We start from the raw sequence: 18,669 nt of genomic DNA on the forward strand, positions 1-18,669 counted from the left end.
AAGGGGTAGGACAAATGTTAATACACGCAAGAAGTAAGGAAATGGTCTCAAGTTTCCTGTTTGTCACTTTATCAAATACTTGGGAGGAATTCTTCCCTAGATGTGCCGCACATTTCTTGATTTTTGTTTTTCAAAGTGCCAAATGTCATCGTACTTTTTTCTGCAAGAAAATCGTTAACATTGAGGAGCTAGGATTTAAACCCAGTTCCAATTATAATAATGCTAATAAAAATATTTTTTATAGTTTTTCTTCTTTGGATATCTAAAGTGTAAGCAAAATTAGTTTCTACATGGGGATTTATATATACATAAATATACAGGAAAAGCACTAGATAATTCATTCTACAAACATTTACCAAGCAAGTTCAATATTCCATACACCATTTTGATCACTGAAGGTACAGAAGTGGGCAGAGCCCACAGATATCTGCCCTCAAGAGTCTTAAATTCTTGAGAAGTATTTGAAGTTGGAGACCAGATCTAGTTCATCTTTGTATCAGTGGAGTCTTTCATGTTGCCTGGGTCATACATGTGGAAGTTCCCATCTGGCTCTAAAATCACGTGAGCTTCTGTATCACTGTGTACGTAAGGAACATGTTCAAGGATGAGGGTGACCACTATGTGGAACACCTTTATGTGCTTTGAAAGCAAATTTTAGGTATTGCCATGGCTCACATCTGTAATGCCTATACCACATACAAGGCGTTCTGCTGGGTGTAATAAATGCTGGTGTCTCTTAAATCTTCGAAACCCTGTGATATTACACTGTGAGTGTCTCCCCTTTTGTGATAGAAAACAAAGCTAAAGTTGACTGGATTCTCATACAGAAGTAGGAAGTGATGGACACAGAGTTTGAATCCAGGTCTGTCTGATGCCACAGCCTAAACTAACCACCCCGAGACCGTACCTCTCGTAATTACCTGGAAGATACTAATGTAATCTACAAAAAGTCACCATGACAGGTGACTATATTTTAAATACTTTGATAATTATGTTATTTCTGACTTAAAAATACAAACTTTGGAGCAGTAGTCAAAAAAAGAACTCAGAATTCTTGGGTCATGGATCATTATCAGTAAATTCAAATGTACTCTTTCTTAACTATATATATAGACAATTAGTGATAAGACTGTTAATTTGAGTAAACGCAAATTTTCATGAACGTATATTCTCTTTCCCTTCTCTGAGGAAATAATAGATCACTTTTTGGGTGTTGTGGGTTTTTTTTTTTTTATTTGTTTGTTGTTTGTTGTTTGTTTTTTTGCTTTTGCTTTTTCAAAGATTTTATTATTTATTTATTTGAGAGAGAACGTGAGTACGAGTTGGGGGTGGCAGAGAGAGAGGCAGAGAGAGCATCTCAAACAGACTCCGAGCTGAGTGTGATGTGGGGCTTGATCTCCGACCCTAAGATCAGACCTGAGTTGAAACCAGGAGCTGGTCGCCCAGCCAACTACACCACCCAGGTGCCCCTGTATCACTTTCTGTTTTCCAAAGCACATTCACATCCACTGTTGTGTTTAGCCTTTATGGCAACCCACTAGAGTTCTCCATGTTCCATTTGTAGCCAGTTGCGTGATGAGCTCTCAGAGCTTATAACTGGCAGAGCCAGAACTGAGGTCCACCTTTTCTGATTCCAGATTCCATACTTGGTTTACGGCACTTCAATTCCTGCATGTAGAAGAGATGCTTATTAAAATATGTTGAAAACTTGACTCATGTGTAAAGCTACTTTGAATACTGACTAATTAAAGTGGCTCTATAAATATGCCCCAGGGTTTCTTGCTTATAAATGTCTTTGGATATTAAAATTCATGTTTGGATTAATCCTTAATTAATCTATCCTTTCACTTTCCTGAGCTGTGTTCAGGATCAGCAAACATATATTGATCACATTATCTCATAAATCTTCTACTTTCGGTATTTTACTTTTCATGTCATTGTGTGTAATTTTCTAGGCATAAATCTAAACCCAACTCCATGAAGCTTCAGTAGAAATAGTAATAACTGGAAGGCTACCAGTCTTAACTGGGTGTTTCACAGAATTGGAGGCCCAGAGGCAAGAACCAAGATCGTTCTCAACATTTGAGAGTCTGGGCCAGCACAGTCAGTGTTACCTGATCTCACTCTCCTTTTCCCTCCTTCCCACCAATCCCTTTGAGCGAAAGAGTTGAATGAGGTTTTATTGTTGTAGTTATTTTAGGTAAGACTGACTTCCTTTATTGACTTTATCTGCTTAGATTAATTCTTGAGATCCAAGAAGTCAAACTTACCTATTGCAAGATTTATTAAAGTGATCCTCATAAATGTTCAGCCTCTTCTTTTACTGACTTTTGAAATTTTCTTTGACCCCCGATAAGCTCTTAGGCACAAATGTTTTGTTTTCTACCCATTTCCCCAAGAGTTGAAAGATTTTTCTGGAACTTTGTCTATATTGTCCTCTGTGTCTAATTTTCTTTATTTAGTACTGGTTTTCCTACAGTATCTTTTGGTAGCTAGCCTCTTGGTTCTTTGATGCCATGCTCATCTAGATCATCTGTCCATCTTGGTTTCTCTGTCATGATTTCCTTTTGCAGTTCTCATTATAGAAAATTGTAAAAAAGTTGGAATGCCTAGGTGACTCAGTCAGTTGGGCATCTGATTCTTGATTTAGTACAGCTGATGATCTCCGGGTCTTGAGATCAAGCCTCACATTGAGCTCTGGGCTCAGCAGGGAGTCTGAGATTCTCTGTCTCTCTTCCTCTCCCTCTGCCCCTCCCCCACCACATGTGCTCTCACTCTCTCTCAAATAAATAAATCTTTTAAAAAATTGAAAAGGATAGATCGAGGCGACAGGGCTAAGGGAAGGGGGACATCAGGTGGGTTAAGAAGCAAAATAAACTGGTCTTTTATCAACATGAATAAATAAATAAATAATTGAAAAGAAAATTGTGACAAAATTAAGTAATGGATTTTTTATTCATTCTGTGACTTACTTCATAATAGCAGAATACAAATGCAGTGTAGGAATGCTACACCAACAAGGGTTTTGTCTGTACCTAAAGTGGTTCATGAAATCCCTTTGCTTATCTCCATCACCAAGGCCACCGTCTCAACTTAACTTAGATCACAATCATCATTGTCCTGTAATATCATCCTAATGAACATCCTGCCTCTGGCTTCACATCCCCACCAGCTCTTTGGAAATTATTAAATCCAGACTTCCTCCTTAGCATGACAGGTCTTTGGCCCTTTGGTGCAGTCCCTTAGGGAGCAGATAGAGAGTTGTGGGAAAGAGTTGATGGTGAGTATACACTCCCTCAAGACGTAGATCCATCAGGCTTGTCCACACATGGCCACTAAACTTTCTTTGCAAGTCTAGGTGATTTGTCCTTATGCTCTCCTCTCTACTTTTTGGGGGTGGAGACATAGTTTCTAAAATATTTTCTTTATTGGCGATAGTGTTCCCTTTTTTACTGAAGTATCGTCGCCATGCAATGTTATATTAGTTTCTTAATGAAACTAATGACTCAACAAGTATACAACATAATGACTCAACAAGTCTTTATGTTACACTGTGCTTATCACAAGTGTAGTTACCATCTGTCACCATACAACACTACTGCAGTATCATTGACTATATTCCCTACGCTGTGGTTTTTATCCCCGTGACTTACTCATTCCGTGACTGGAAGCCTGGACCTCCTTAATGACCGATTCCTTTCTTCTTCCATTCTCTCCTCCTCCAGAGATAAAAACAGCTATGGGTCTTATTTCTCTTAGAGCTAACTGTTCAGTTAGCCCCATTATGTTCTCAGTTATGGCTTCAAAAGTCTGTGATTTGGTCACTTACCTGGCTTGTTCTTTGCATTAGAATGTGAATAATAGCCTCATGACTTCCTATAGCTCAACTGGAAGCAGAAGACTTCTACAAGGTTTAAGAGTATAACCACCATACATATCAGCAAGAGCATTTCCAGCACCCCGGGATCCTTCCTTATACCCCCTGCCAGGAAGTATGCCCTCTGCCAAAAAGTAACTAGTATTATGATTTCTATCATCATAGAACAGCATAGCCGGGTTTTAGATTTCATTATGTAAATGGATGTCATACAGTAGGTACTTTTTGTGTCTGGCTTCCTTTACTCAACTTACATCTGTAAGTTTCATCCATGCTCTATACAGAAGTAGTTCATTTTTATAGTTGCTGAAAAGTGTTCTGTTGTAGGAATTAGCCACATTTTCTTCATCCATTCTACTATGCTTGGGCTGAGTTCATGCAGTTGCATTATTATGAATAAAACTGCTATGAACATTCTTGTGTGCGGGAGGGTTTGGTATGTGCATAGGGATTAAATTTCTAGGTCCTAGAAGGTGTCTGTGGGCAGCTTTAGCACAAGCCTGCCAGTTTTCCAAAATTGACCCCTCCCCTCATCACCATAGTGCATGAGAATTCCAGTGGCCCCACATCCTCACTAGCATTTGGCTTTTTCCAGTCTTTCAGTTTCAGCCACTCTGATGGCATGTATCTGAGTATGTTCCTACTGACTCATGTACTGTTTGACATCTTTTTGTTTTTTTGGTTTTTTTTTTTTTTTTTTTTTTGACTTATTTGATAGAGAGAGACACAGAGAGAGGGAACACAAGCAGGGGGAGCGGGAGAGGGAGAAGCAGGCTTCCCACCTAGCAGGGAGCCCGATGTGGGGCTCAATCCCAGGACCCTGTCCAGGGGATCATGACCTGAGCTGAAGGCAGACGCTTAACAACTGAGCCACCCAGGTGCCCCCCATTTTGACATCTTTGCAAGGTTTCTGTTTGGCTTTTTTGGTCCACTTTTATATTAGTGTTGTCTGCCTTTATCTTATTGATTTGTATGAAGTCCTCCTATATGATGAATATCATTTCTTTGTCAGATAAATGTGTGGTCAATATCTTTTCCCAACCCATAGCTTGCTTTTTTATTCTCTTCATGGTGTCTTAGGGTGAACAAAAGTTTTTAATTTTAACGAAGTCCAGTATAACAGTTTTATTCCATTTGGGTTAGTACATCTATGTCTTATTTAAGAAAACTTTGTCGACTCTGAGGTAATGAATTCTCCCCCTAAAAAAATTAAAGAAAAACAAAAAATTTCATAGTGTCTTCTCAAAGCTTTATTCTTTTACCTATCACATGAAGTCTGTGATCTCTCTAATGGATTATTCATGTGCTATGAGATATTTATCAGAGTTCTTTTTTGTTTTCTCCCTTGATGTCCGGCCCTGCTACTAAAATGATAACCCTTCTCCACTGCACTGCAGAAGTCCACTTGTCACGAAGCAGGTGGTTCTGAGTGTGTGCACCTGAGCGTGTGCACCTGCAGGCACAACCCTGAGTTGTACTGTTCTGTTTCGCTGCCATCTCTCTACAATGTCTTCCTATCAAGTTGCATCAGTTCTCCAACTGAATTCATCAAGATTTGCATTAAAGTGCTAGGTGGAATTTCTCCTTTACTTTTTCTTCCTTAAGAAGAACTAAACCATTTATATAATACTCTTACTTTCTAAGTAAATTTAACCCAAAGATTTTTCCATTTTCTTTTTCAAAACAGATTTTATTTATTTAATTGAGAGAGGGCATGAGTGGGGAGGAGAGGCAGAGGGAGAAGCAGGCTCCCCCATTGAGCAGGGAGCGGGAAGCAGGGCTCATCCCAGGACCCCAGGATCATGACCTGAGCTGAAGGCACACATTTCATGACAGAGCCACCCAGGCACCCCACTTTTCCGTTTTCTAAACAAGATGCAAATGCTTTAAATCTTAAAATTATGGTCAGTTCCTGAGAAGTGCAGCTTTGTGAAATACATTCTATTTCTGTTTTCCATAATTTACATGTGACTCCCTGTTATACAGTCTTATTTTTTTTTTCTGTTGACACACAATTTTACATTAGTTTCAGGTGTACAACCTAGTGATTCAACAAGTCTGTTAGGTTATGTTCACCACAAGCGAAGCTGCCCCCTGTCACCGTAGTACACTGTGACAATACCACTGACACCATTTCATATACTGTGCCTTATTCCCAAGACTTATTCCCATGACTTGTTTCTTTGTAGTGTGCATTAAGTCTTTTTGGCAGTAGAATATGAATCATACATTTTTATTCGTTTTGGGGGGAAGATATTATCTCTTTACACAAGTAGCCTTCGGAAATGGGATTGCTGCCATGTTACACTTTAGACAAGTTTTAGCTGATTTTTATTACATGTAGGTAGTATTTTACAGAACGTGTGTTACGTCAAGCTGTGGATGGAGACTGTGCCATATGAGGCAGACATGGCTTGTCATAGTCAGGCAGTGGTCTGCTTGATGTCTCAGCTGGACAATCCCAAAGAATCACCAGCTTTAGCAAAAGATGTGCAGGTCTCAGAGGGTAGTTTAGGCCATTGGGGAAGCCGGGTAGTGTCCGTGGTGACAGGTAAAGGCAGCTGAGCTAAGAAGGCTGTAAGACCCAGCCTCAGGCTGTCTCAGGCAACATTCCTGTTTCTCCTGCCAAGAGAGAGTATCCTTCTTGAGAAGCTAACTGATTAGAAAGAAAGTAAAGCAAAGCAGCCCTTTGCAAGGGTAGCCCTTATCTTCCCGGCCGTTGATTAACATCTCTGGCTGTCTTAGTTCTGTGCCAGGACACAGGCTGCTAATTTCTCTAACAGAATAGCTCAGAAGCCTAAGAAAACAACAACAACAACAACACATCTGTTTCTTTTGTCTTGTGTATAGTAGACTTTTACCAGCGCATGTCGATACTCTGCTCTGGTTTAGGTTGTCAGGACCCTAGGTGGGTCCCATGTTTGAAGTTAGCATTAGATGCCTTCTGGCTGTTGGACAGACACTTTTAGTATAATGTCAGTTCTCTTGTCAGAGGGCAAGGTTCCTTCTTTATCTGCTTCACTTCCCTACCATCAGGTCATTTGTTGGGTGGTTATCAAGTCATGTTTAATCGCCCTCATTAGTAAATGTTCATCGGTGCTCTTTTGGCCAGTGGGGCTAGGTGCAGATGCTGGGAAGCTTTTAATGTTCTTTGCAGGGAGTTCCGTCTATATTAGCATCACTAATAAAATCTGTACAATATCTCCAATGGCTCGCTTTTCATGGAAACATCCCTTTAGCCCCAGGATAGGAAACAGAAACCGTTAGCTTCCTGTTCTTCAAAGCTTAAACTTAATTACGATTGCTTTTATATTAAATAAACATTTATGGAGTGTGTATTATGTTTACAACACTCACTGGTGCTCACTTTAAACAACCTCTGTCTCAATCACTTACCATTACACAGTTTCATTCTTCATAATGATAGCAAAACCTACTGTTTGAGGTACCCTATGGATTAGGCACTGTAGTAAGTGCTTTTTATACATTATTTCATTTGACCCTCCCACAGTACAGCAGAGATGGCACACGTTAAAAAGTACGGACGTGGAGATTCAGTCCCTGTCCATCTGATTCCAAAGAAAGTGGTGGGTTTTCCGGATCCTGTACCATCCTTGGCAACGCTCAGGTTCAACCAGGCGATTAAAACCGCACCTTTCATAATGTCATTTGAATTCGTCAGAAGATGTCCCTTCCTTAAAATGGGCTCTGGGACATCCAGCAGCTTCCTCTGCTCTTGAAGTTTGACTTGGAAAATTTCCCATTCTGAGTTTGGGGCTGAAGGACTCCTATGGGGACTCTGGGTTTGTGAGAGAGGCTGCTACTGGCCACGTGGAGAAATTTCAGAGGTGACAGTGAGTAGACACTGGGATGGTTTGGGCCACGGCTGTTGGTTCAAAGGACACATTAAGGGAGCATTGCCCTCTCCACAGAAAAACCCATGTAAGGTTAAAGCTGGTGCTGGTCAGAGCTGGTCTTGACAGAAAATGTGAGTGGCTAATTAAAGGTTCCACATCAGTGGTCTCTTGGACTCTTGATCCTTACTCTTCCCCTGTACCAGGTCTGTCTTCCCACACTGCTGCTGCTGAGTGTAACATCATCATCGGCCAGATTAGTGTCTCTCGGTTTCTTCAGAAGAGACCAGCCCTTCTTGCACTCAGGAGAATTCACATTCCAGAACTGTGAGGACTCTGATCTGAATTCCCATATTTGTTGTCTTAAGTTTTAGAGTCTTGCCTTTGCATCAGAGATGGTTCTGAGCTCTCAGAGAAAGGGCCTGATGTCAACCCTCATGTTTCGGGGGACATGTCTGACAGCTGGATTCCCTTTCATTCCAAAAGTTATGTTTCATTAACTGTGGGTAGGGAGGGAAGGTGTGTCTGGACTTTTTTTTTTTTAAAGATTTTATTTATTTGACAGAGAGAGATCACAAGTAGATGGAGAGGCAGGCAGAGAGAGAGAGAGAGGGAAGCAGGATCTCTGCCGAGCAGAGAACCCGATGCGGGACTCGATCCCAGGACCCTGAGATCATGACCCGAACCAAAGGCAGCGGCTTAACCCACTGAACCACCCCGGCGCCCTGTGTCTGGACTTTTTAATGTAGCTTGCAAGGTGTAGAAATTGAAAAAATTCATACCAATTTTGGATCTCCCAAGCCTCTCCAGAAAGTTGAAAGATCTAGAAACACGGCCAGCATTCACCCTTGACAACAATCACTGGAAACCAAATAGAGGCTTCTCTCTTTAAGCAAGGCAGATATATTCTGACAGTGGTTCTTGTTTTCTTGTTTTCATCCCAGGCTAGCTTTATTAACTTATGTTATAAACCAATCCTTTATAGAAATGTATTTTTGCTGACTCTGATTAAATTATATAATAATTATTAGACATTGGATTAACAAAAAACAAATTTCTACAAGGAGAAGATACCACAGTGTTCTGAAACCATGGAACAATTTTCTGTAGTGCTGTTTTGTTTTGTTTTTTTAAAGAAAAAGAGGAAAAGAAAGTGGACTCACCATAAATATATTTAGATGTTAAAATAGGCCAACTGCAGTAACAAACTAAAATTTCAGGGACCTAAGCCTGATTGAAATGCATTTCTCACTTATTCCGTGGTCACTGGGTTTCAGGTCATAGGAATTGGGGGTGGGGAGGGAAGGTCCACTCTACTTCATGTGGCTTTCAGGGTCACCCCAGCCATCCATACCTGTGATCCTTGAATAACCAAAGGTCAAGGAGGAGGATTTGTGGGAGATTTTTACGGGGTAGGCCTGGCACACATGACTTCCATTCTCCATTGCCTAGGAAATAACCTGTTGGCTAGGTACCTAGTAAAAAGAAGAAGAAGTGGGTTCGGTGACCAGCTGGAAGTCTCTGCCCCACCCTGATAGGTACTTAAGTTTAGAAAATCTTTTCTGAGGTTCTTTGAGAGGAGTTTCCTCCTAGGGCCCTCCCACAGTAGAGTGCTAGCTCATGTGCATTGTTTTTGTGACTGCTGCAGATATGCCAGAAGGAGGTGGGCTCACAGGGGACACACAGGAGGTGCACAACTCATAAAAATGAGACGCTGTACATAAGGCTCACAAAAACCAGGGAGGGCAGCTTTCCCTTACCTGCAGGATGTTCTCTGCGCTCCCAGGGATCCTAAAGTCTTTTTGATCAGGGACCAACACTTGCACCTGTGAAAACTCACATGCAATTTCAGGATAAAGGGAGTCCTAATAGGAGCTCTTTGTAGTGCCCCAGGATCCCAAAACCCAGAAGTTCCAGATGTAATTGCTGTATGAGTGACCACTGCATTTTTTTTTAAATGAAATTGATTTCTTATGTGATTTGTGGAAATCAGTATCAGTACTTCTGTAGCTGAGACCCCTGGAATCTCCATGGCACAAGAAACACTAAACTCAGTGGAATTTAGGTGCTTAAGATGGGGTAAGAACCCACAGCTCCCGTAAGCCAGGGCTTGGCTTTGAGGACTGGGGATTCTGAGGGTTGATGACTTACTTTCTCCTCACATTGTCTCTCCCCTTTGCATGTCCAACTGCAGTAGGTTTGAATGAACGCCTGGACCTGTGACATGTGACTTCACAGTTGCCTAGCGTTAGTCCATGGTCTAACTCTGGTTAGCCTCCAAGACTCATCTCATGACCTCTTCCCTTGGAATCCCAGCTGAAACAAGTGTTTCTGCTTTGTGACCCACAGCATCCCATGTCTACTCTATTTTGAGCTTTCGTGTCTAGTCCTACTCCAGACCTTAAGCTCTGTGAGAACAGGGATTTGTCCTACTCATTTTTTATTCATGTACCTAGGACACTTCACACCTGACATGTGTTCACAGAATGTTCATGCATTGGGCCTTCTTCCTGAACCTCTTAGTTTTTATAAGTCTGTCTGCCGGGTTAATTGAACTAGTACATCCATGTTAACTTGACTTTCGTTCTTTGAAATCCCTGTTGTCTTCAGGAAGTGATGATACCATTCATAAACACTAGCACTCATTACATACTTATGCTGGGTCAAGCTCTGTGCTGTGCCCTTAGTTTGCATTTCTTTTTTAATCTTCCCAACTACCTTGTGCAGTAGACACTGCTATTGGTCCAGTGTTTGAACCCCAGGTCCATGTTGACTTGAGAGGCCAAACTCCTAATGCACTTGCCAGTGGTCACATGACAGATGTCGTATATGGTGTTGCTGATTTGTAGCACACAGGTGATACTGGCAAGACCAGTGAGGCTGGGCCTTTAGCCATGGTTTGTTAGAAGACCACTGGTAATCTGGCTTTAGAACAGAGAAAGAGTAAGACTCACTTAATTGTTAAACATGGCTTGCAAAATGGAGCACATTTTGACATTAACAAAGTCAGAATCTGGAGAAGCAATCTCAGCAACCAAGTTATTACCCAAAAAAAAAAAAAAAAAAAAAAAAATCCAAGTATACAATCTAGATGATAGGAGCTAAAATTTTAAATCCAGGCTGGATAACTAGACAGAAGTATGGGGTACAGGTAGAAGAAAGCCCCTTGAGAGCAAAGGAGCCATTCCCCAAGTCAAGGGACCTTTGCTTGAGGTGGGGCAGTGGGGACATCTGTCTCCATGTACTTTGTGCCAATCTCAGGATCCAGCCCTGGTGTGGGCAACCAACCCAGGCCCTCTGACTCAAGCAGAGAATGAAATTATATAATTTAACCATAGTATATTTGATTCTCCGAGATAATTGTTTTACAAAATCTTTCTGCTGTGTAAACAAACTGACATGGCTGAATCTGGACACAACTGTGGAGACCATTCCACAACTGTGGAGATTGTATTGTTGGCTGAAGCACACTCTTGTTACGTTCTCCAGTTATTCGTCTACGTATACCCACCTGCAAATACGAGTATATGTTAGTTATGCAAAGGCTGATACTGGTTTCACAAGAGGAGTTTCACCAGGGATTGTATTAGTACATTGTCATTCCCTTTGTGCTAGCTCTTCTCAAAATGATTACCTGCAGGTGACACACATCGGTAGGCTACCAGCGGCATATTCTCAGCTGGTCTGGGCCCGTTCATTCCCCACCGGGCATGAAGTATTTTTAATGTGCATGTGATTTGCACCCGACCTTTTATTTGTTATTCCTGTCACTTTGTGTGAAGGAACAAAATGTTTCCTGGAATTCATTTTAATATTCATTCTTCCTGACTAACCATAAGTTTATTAGATTTAGTTTTAGAGGAATAGAAAGTTACCAATATCCCAGTAATAACAGTGGTAAGGATTTTGAATGCCAGCTATGTGTTTACACTATTCTTTGGCCGGGGTTGGCGGCGGGGGAGCTAAGACACTAAGTGGCATTTGCCAAAGTTTGGTCACCTGGCCAGAGCTACCCACTGCCTGGTTTTATAAATAAAGTTGTGTTAGAATACAACCATGCACCTTGTCCGTTGTTTCCGTGTTATCTGTGTCTACTTTTATGGGGTAGTTGCAGAGTTGAGAGCCTATAATAGAGATTACACGGCCCAAAGATACTAAAATGTTTACTCTCTGGCCCTTACTAAAAAAGTTTTGCTAACTAAACCCCTGAGGGGTTAGAGGGTATGGAGCCCTCAGTAGCATTTTGTCTGAAGTTTGAACACTCTTAAGGTTAGCACAGGACCTTTATGGAATCTGCCCAAGGTCATCCAGTTGGATATGGTGAAGTCAGGGTTTGAAATCAAGGCATTTTGATTTCAGACTCTATCTTTTGCAATCACTGTAGTACGCTCCCTTGATGTGTACGTTTATCTTAAGCAATGATTAGTTCTCCTTAGGAAATTCCAAAACAATGTAACTTAAAGTGGAGGAGGATTTTTGATGCTCTGTCACTGTATTCCCAACCAAATCTTGTCATTTCTTTACTCCCTATTTTTAGGTTTCCTCCAAGATAGAATACTAGGTCAGACTAACATCGAATGACTTTGATCTTGTCTGAATGGCGACATTTGTATTTTTTGTCAGAATTTGGAGCTTGAGGTGGGAGCGTGGCCTGAAGACAGATTTAAAGAAAGTATACCGTGTGTCTCCCAGACAGACATGCTTGAATAGGTTAAGAAGTATAGGGCTATAACTGAATTGCACTGAAAGGGTGGGAAATGACAAACATTAGTATAAAAAAATAAATGTCAGATTTCAGGAACAATGTCGTCTTTCTGAAGCCCCATGCTCCAGGCCCTCACAGCCATATCCTTTATTCCTCCAGCAGCTCACACTTTCCCCTCCCATATTTTTGTAATTGCTTATATATGCATTATATTAGTTTTCATCATTTTTGAATGCATTCTTTTAAAAGTCACTAGACTGAGAGCTCTATGGGCAACTGTGTCTGTGAGGCAAGAGACTCTCCGGAAAACTATTTGTTGAATCAAATCTAATGGAACAGGATTTGCAACATCTTTCCAAGAGATATGCCGTAATTTTACAATAGGGACTAAGCTGTGATAAAATTTCAACGATGTCAGTTTTCTACAACAGAACTATCATTTTGCACCAAAGAGTGAAACTTCAGCACATTCAAAATTCTGGAGACCGAATTTTGAGAGAATTTTGAAAGAAGCTGTGGCAGGGCAGCACTAACAGTAAACCATGAGGCAGAAACAATGAATGTGTTCCCTCTTCATGGGGACCTGGCTACGTTCCTGGTGGGAAGTGGGAAACTAGTCCTTTAGTGAGATTATGATGTATATGAAAGCAGAGAATCGAGGTCCTTCAGCTGTCCCCAAGTTATTTTATCTCTGTAAGGCTCGTGATTCAAACCAGAAAAGCTTTTAGCAAATCTTTTGTTTTCAGGGGCTTTCATAATCTGTAGAATCTACTTAGTCTTCCACATCATTTCACCTGGGTAGGGAGTTACCATCATAACTATATTTCACTGTGGAGGAAAATCACGGAGTATCGTCATTTACATAAAGCTTGCAAGGGTATTTGACTTACTTGTCAGCAGTGGTATGGTAATGTGTTGACACCTTATCACTATTTTATTCAATTATTTTAATGCCAGGAGCTATAGAGGGTGAGATAATAATGTTCTTCTCTTCCATCTTCCATTCCTTTTTGTGTCTGTCTGAAGAGTTTTTGCCTGTGCCACAGTCAGCTTTTTTTCCAGATAACTTTCTTTTTTTTTTTCCCTTCAGAATTTGGTCCATTTACTTTCATGTTAGTATTTTTACTTCTCTCAGTCACTCAGTCTCAAACATTAGAAATGTTTTCCTTATCTATATGGGAATTTGCAAGTTCCTTGCCTTTGCTACTATAAAAGGAAAAGTTTTCCACTTGCTTAGGAGATAGGGAAGCTGGCTGCTGTGTTCCTTTTCTCTTCTCCCCAGTGGAAGCTGATAAAGGACCAAGAACTTTCAGTGCCTCCCTTCCCGCTCCCCCCTACGGGCTCTCCGCACAGGCCCTCCTGATGTCAGACCTAAATCCTAAATGAAGAATCCTAAATTCTGACTAAAACTCAACGAGGCACAGTTGAACCAACTGCACAGGCCAGAGGGCTAGATCCCAGCACCTAGTTAGCTTAGCATAACCTCCCTGAACGCCTCTTCTGGCATGGGAAACCCCCTCATGTTTCCCACCTCAGCAAACTATCCTGTGCATGTCTTCACGGCCCCTGGGGCAATGATATATATAGTTTTTTGTTTTGTTTTGTTTTGTTTTGTTTTTTAATTTCCCTTGCTCTGGTGGTCTCTTGTTTTATCCTTCCACACTGCTTACCTGAGTCTGTGACCTTGGGCAAATCATTAACCTCTCTGACCTATGGTAATCAATGGGATAGAAAAACACGCACTTGGAAGGATTTGTGCTCAGAGTATGTGAGATTATCACTCGAGAAAGCATGTAGTGTCATTCCTGACAGATGACGGGCACCAGGTGAAGGTTGGTTTCCTTCTTTCATACGTACCCTGAGCTGAAAATGGCATCTGGCACTCAGTAGGCTCTCCTTAAATACTTGTGAAACAGTAAATGAGTATTTTCATCACTCTCTAAACCAGATTTAATTGCACAATTCTATAGATGCTGCTAGCAATGTAGCTTCTGATTTTTTTTTTTTTTTAGCTCCCTGAAATTTTTACCTCGGTTCCAGAATTTCTATCTATACTGATGCAGCATTTTAATTTATTTAAACATAACCAATGCCTTAGGGTAGATTCGTGGTATCTTTACTGAACCAATTATAAATCATTGCAAGTCAGTGGAATTTAACAAGAAAAGCCAAAACCAGAGTTAGCTGCTAACTAACTTTTTAGTAACTCTCCCATAATTGTATCACCCTTAAGATATTTTAAATCATAGATGGACAAAAAATTAGTTAATTGCAATGCTAATATTCTAAAAACCATAATTCCATGCCTACTTCTAATGGTTGTTACCAAATAACCTATGTTCCAAATATTTTAAAACAAGATTTTCCTTGGCCTTCATTTGAAAATTCAATTTTTTCAGGAAGTTAATATTGCAAATAAAGGTTGACAATCATAAGAGAATTTTCAGATCTACTTTTTCTCTAGAGAGTTTTAAGATCAAAATAAAAGATTTCTTCTTGGATTGTTTCTTTGTAATCTTCAGAAGTAAGACCATGAACCCAATGACCTTGAGGATGTTTTCAGTCTCTGTAATTGTCTTTCTAATTCTCATCCTACATGTTGTAATTTGTGTGTTTAAGTAAAGTATTATGGGATTGTAAAGATGTATAATTTAGGAGGTTTGCACAGAGTGACCCCTTATCAAAAGGCTTAAAATTGGACCCTCAGGTCAGGACCTCTGCCATATAACATAGATGGATGTGGACAGAAAAACCTGTCCCTGTGACCTGAAGACATTTCTGCGCACTCCTTAGCATTATCAGATTTTTTTATATTCCATGCTTGTCATAGGCAGGAGAAACCATCACAGAGAAATGTTAAGCCACCCATTTTAACCCAGTTTCTAACTTCCCGTAAATCAGTGGTTTTCTGCCTCTTTTTTTGATACCATCACAGCTGAGGAACATGACACGTTTCCATCATTGTGGGGGACTCACCAGGGCAATGAATCTCAGTGACGGGACTTGGGGGGGAGGGGTCCCATTGCATACTGATGGAATAGAATGCGATCCAAGGCACGTTTCTTAAATTGGTTGCTCTTTTGAACATTTGGCATGAATATCATCGCTGAGACTTTATTCAACACATTTTTTAATGAGCACTTTCTACAGGCTTGCCATTTTGATGGTGGAAAAGACGGAACAGCACTACAAATCTTTGAAGGCTATTCCTGCTCTCTGGTTCTTAAGGTGGTAGGAAAAGGCTATCAAAAGAAAGATAAAAAACCTATAAATTAATATGCTGTTATGTATATCCCTAATAAGTGAAGCAGACCAGGTGGAGATGCTGTCCTGGTTCGGAGGAGATAGCTGCAGTCAGGTCTAACAAATTATGTCAGAATTTAAGCTCTGTTTTGCCAGATCATCCCATTTTCAGGTGAACTATCCCTATGTCTAAATGCTGGCAATTTATTAGAAAAATTTTAAGGCTCTGCTAGCCGGTCCAAAATCATTCATCTTTGTAACCTTTGGATATAGTGGAAGTTATATAAGCAATCAGGGAGTACAGCTTCTTTCCAGGTAAGGAATAGCATGAGCAAAGCCCATTTGCTTCTTTTGTCTCTAGTTATGCCCAGGAAATTCCTATACAGAATTATCATATAAGATACTGAGTATCAAGAAGTTTGTCACCAGGTGAAAGACAATCCTTAACCATAAGATTCAATTATTTAATTTCATGTAATTCAGACTTTTTATAAAATATTTTACACCCTCAGCATAAAAATATTTATTAACTCTTATCAGTATACTTACAACCTGTTTTTCTCTTCTTATGTAAAGCTTTAGTCATAGTCAGGAGACTCATGGTTTAATCCCACTCTATTATACCTGGGAGTTATGCAGTTAAACATGACCTGGGAAAACATGCTTCTGGTGTGTAAGCATCCAGAGTTCTCTAAAGAAATCCTTGTTTTTATTTTGTATAGCATTTTAGCCTTTCAAAGGCCTTCACATCTGTTATATCATTGTATGTTTCCAAGATAGTCTATAAATTGCTCATAAATCCCATAAAATTTAAAATGGAGCACATTTGTGAACAACCGAGCTGTTTTCACTCAGGTTTTATATGGAGAGTCTGAAGTCCTCTATCCTGACGAGAAAACAGCATTCCCATATCTTTGCTTATGCTGTTGATAATCCCAGAAGGGTCTCTTCTCTCTCACACGTAGATTGTTCAAGTTTCAAACCTCACACAGGTTTTCTCCTCGAGCACTTTGTACTTTGCAATATACCAAGTTTACATGGCCTGTCCTGCCCTGCGCACCTGTCTCCTCACGTCCCGTAGCCCCTTATACAATCATGAGAGGAAGGGCTTTTCCTCGGTGCCTTCAGTGGTTAGGTTAGCTGAATCTCTTGGTAAGGAGCTGTTTCCAGGACGGTGGTCAGGAGGAGAGTGTCTCAGCTTTCCTGGCCCTCCATATTCAATCTATCTAATCTGTTGCCTTTTTTTTGGTTTGTTTTTTTTTAAGATTTATTTATTTATTTATTTGTGAGAGAGAGAGAGAGAGAGAAAGCACACACACAAGCAGGCAGAGTGGCAGGCAGAGGCAGAGAGAGAAGCAGGCTCCCAAGCAGGGAGCCTGATGCGGGACTCGATCCCAGGACACTGGGATCATGACCTGAGTCGAAGGCAGCAGCTTAACTCACTGAGCCACCCAGGCATCCCTAATCTGTTACTTTTTAACTCCAGCCTCAGAGCTTGGACTTAACTAACTTTCGTAGGTGACTGTCAAAGAGCGAGGCTTTGAAGTAAGGCTCACATGCATCAGTCGGGCCCTGTCTCTGAGTCTTAGTAGATTTGGGACCAAGAACGTAGTTACTTGGGTTATATGAGATTCCATCTCAACTCTTACGTGGGGATAATAAAGCTGACGATGGATCAGTGCTAATCAGAGGATGATGTGAGGGAACACATGTAAGGCCAGTGCCAGTTAGGGCTGAGTATTCAAGTGTTGAATAAATCAAAACCACCATAGAGATATTTCAGATGGTGCCAAGCTGGTTTTAGACAAAAAGATGAACTATGAAGAGTCCCAGAAAGTCTGTACTCTCTGTAAATGTCCACATTAAATTGGAGAATCTTCTATCATCAGAATTTAGGAGCTTGAAAACTACAAAGTATTTGCCCAAACCCAAAATACTGATGCATTTCCACATTATAGTCCGTTTCTTTATTCCTGTCTCACTGGCTGATGTTAAAGCCAAAAATAGTTCTGAGGGCCCAAACTGGGGGGCTCAGAGCATCCTTCTTCATGAGTGTTACTCTGTCCATCTGAAAGTGGGCAGGCTGGTTTTCTGGAACATTCCCAGAGCGCTGCCCTGGAAGAGAATCTACTCCCCCTCACCTCACACCATGGGACCAGAGATCAACAAACTTTTTCTGTAGAAGGCCTGATATAAGGCTTTGTAGGCCACCTATAGTTTCTGTGGCATATTCTCCTTTGTTGTTAGTGTTGCTTTAGATAACCCTTTACAAAAGTAAAAGTCATTCTTTGAGAAAAATAGGAAATGGGTCCCATGAAGCTCACTGTCATCATTTGCCAACTCTAGACCACTGAAAGGAAGGAGGAGTGATCGGTTTTGAAACCTCAGTGAACTAATGCCTTTCTTTAAGGAAAACACATCAGCATCATCTTTTTTTTTTTTTTTTTTCCTAATTTTAATGTTAAAGACATTGTAGGAAAGAAAAAAGTCTTCCTCGACCCTCTCAGGGTCCCTCTCAGGGTCTGAAAATTAAACTAGCAAAGATGGATGAACAGAGAAAAGCTTACACATTAAACTTTTAAATATGTTCATGGGAGCCTCACAAGAGAATGTAGACCCAAGGTGTCCAGAGTGGGAAGCTTTTATACTTTTAGACAAAGAAACAACACATTTCTAAGAATTGAAAGACCAAAGGTTTGGGTGAGGGCTAGTAAATGGTGAAGAAGTAATTAGGGAAATAAAGATTAGTCTAACTAGGTTTATTGGTACAGACTCCTTGAACCCAAAGTCTCTGTCCCTGATGAAAAGAATGTCTTCCTTCCACCTCCCAGTACAGGGAGGGGACCTTTCATGTGGGAGTTTTTATGACCTGTTTCAAGGAAGAAGGGCAAGGGTGAGGGGAGTTAGAGTGACCTTCCTACTTGCTGTTTGTGCTGTTGGCTTTGTTTGTTTTGCTTTGTTTTTTAATTATTCTTTCAACTTGAAATACC

General features: G+C 40.7%; 1 protein-coding gene across 1 annotated transcript in view; it reads left to right on the forward strand.

The window, feature by feature from the left end:
• The window catches only part of CDH2 (cadherin 2), a 213,997-nt gene that overhangs the window by 182,998 nt on the left and 12,330 nt on the right, over nucleotides 1–18,669 (forward strand). The gene's annotated exons all lie outside the window — the stretch shown is intronic.

This window comes from Lutra lutra, chromosome 12 (assembly GCF_902655055.1).
Source record: "Lutra lutra chromosome 12, mLutLut1.2, whole genome shotgun sequence".
NCBI classification, from domain to species: Eukaryota; Metazoa; Chordata; class Mammalia; order Carnivora; family Mustelidae; genus Lutra; species Lutra lutra.